Below are 2,107 nucleotides of genomic sequence, written 5' to 3'. Positions count from 1 at the left end.
GAAATTAAAATGTGTAAAAGAACAAGAGATATATAACAAGAGATTCTTTAAATGATTTAAATGTGCTTTCATGAAAGCAAATTTTAAAAACTGCAAAATGCAGAATAGGAGGAAATAGATTCCTACACACTTAGAATTACTTTCCATCCCAGTCTTAGACTGGAATCTACAATTCTGTTTCTTCATTGATAAAATGTCCATGTGACTCTACCAGGGCCTCCACAGTACTTTACAGACTGGAGTTTCCTCTTTCTTAGAGATCTGATGAGTTGAAGAGTGCAGATGTGGAAGGACGCTTCTGTTCTTCTCAGTGGGAGATCTCATGTTGTGGAAGTGACTCAGCAGTCTTCTCTGGGACTCATTCTGGACATGACATTGAGACAGGAAGTTGACAGCCTCCTGCACACACCTGGAGTAACCATCACTGACTGCAGAGGAGCAGGTGGAGGAATTCTGGCTCTCCTGTTGTTTCAGGAAATGGACGGTCATCTCCAAGATGTCAGCTTTCTCCTGTCTGGAGTCAGGCTGCTGCTTGAGGAACTCTCTGCCCAGGAGAGACTTGAGCTTCTCAATGCTGCTGTTGATGCGATCTCTGCGCAGTTTCTCCACCATTGGTTTTCTCAGCTGGAGAGAAAGAAACACAACTCTTTAATAACCTGGATCTTGCATTAAACATGAGCAAGCTGTGTTAAAAATGAACAGAAACTGTTGTTAGATTTGATATTTGCTATATTTACCTTGTTATTCAGTTTCAGATGCTCTGTAGAGTAGATGATTTGTGTAGTGATTGTAGGAGCCATGGCTGGAGTCTCTGTGAGGAGAAGATTTGAGCTGTGCTGAGTTGACTGTCACTGTCTCCTCTATTTATACTCCCAAATCTCCATATGAATGCGTGAGTCTTGAGTTTGTTGGAGGTTCCCACAGTCAACAGCCAATGGGTGAGCTTGGACTACAATAATGAACGGGGGGCAGCCACACGCTCAGTGAAGGGCTTATTGCTCAGGAAACAATGAGCCGGTCTCAGAGGAGCAGGTGGAGGGGTGTGCTGAGACAGCAAGGAAAGATTCATTTAGTATCTTGTGAACCTGGGAAAGTGGTGACCCCAAAAAAAGATCATAGTGACCACATCTGAGGTCAGAACATTTTAGATCATGACAATTTTGTTCTAATACAAGGTTGTTAATTTGTTGTGAACTGCATAAGTTTATTGAGATAGAAACGGCCTTGTTAAATTTGCTTTAGCAAATTAGTAGATTGCAATATTTTCTTTCAGAAGTCTTTCATAATGAAATGTTAAACATCGTGTTTCTAGCTGATGGACGTACAGTGACACGTCCTTCATTTCTTTTTTCTTTTTTTCCCAGATTCACAACATGGGAGGTGGGGGTGAGGGGGGGGGTTAAAATAAAGGTGTGACTGAAGCTATTAAAGTCTGGTGTGACCTCCTTTCCTTTCAGGTTTATGAGTATGATTCAACACACTCCTTTCCTCTTGGCACACACACACTGCACACTTCTGTCAGCTGAATGAGTTCACGCACACTTACACGCACACACTGATGGCTGTGGTGACTGCTCACGGCGCTGGAGGGGGACGTGGGAGCAGTCATGCAGCATGGCTTCCCACACTCCTGCAATAATGACACTTGCCAGCATACAAAGAAAGCGTGGCCCGTAGCACAAAGCCAATGTGACCACATTCACCCCTTCACTCCAGCCAGGGAGACTCCCAGACAGGCCCACCATCTGGACTACTGCAATTCAATTTCCACCCATACACAGCAGAGGAATTCCCACTGACATGTTCAGTATAGACTTTACAGAGTCTATACTGAGTCTGCACTGATTAAAATAGCGGTTACTGTATTTAGAAATAACAGATTTCAACTGATGCATATTATAGCATGTATAGTATGTGTGAATGACCTCCACATAACAGTATGAAAATGTTAAAAGTTTTAAAGCATTCCCTATGATTATGATAAAGCTGCCATAAACATTCTCTCTCTGGTATTGACAAGAAAAGTGACCTAATCAGCGATAAATGAATACAGCACATTCTACTATGATACTGGGATTTTTTCACGAGAGTCCCATGCAATAATGTC

The 2,107-nt window shown here is 42.4% G+C and overlaps 1 pseudogene; it reads right to left on the bottom strand.

The window, feature by feature from the left end:
- Positions 1–207: 207 nt before the first annotated feature.
- Positions 208–1,745, bottom strand: LOC115806895 (transcription factor HES-5-like; annotated as a pseudogene).
- Between the last annotated feature and the right edge of the window lie 362 nt (positions 1,746–2,107).

This window comes from Chanos chanos, chromosome 3, assembly GCF_902362185.1.
Source record: "Chanos chanos chromosome 3, fChaCha1.1, whole genome shotgun sequence".
NCBI classification, from domain to species: Eukaryota; Metazoa; Chordata; class Actinopteri; order Gonorynchiformes; family Chanidae; genus Chanos; species Chanos chanos.
Note: the sequence above shows the minus strand (reverse complement) of the source record. Positions and strands in the feature narration are given on the sequence as shown.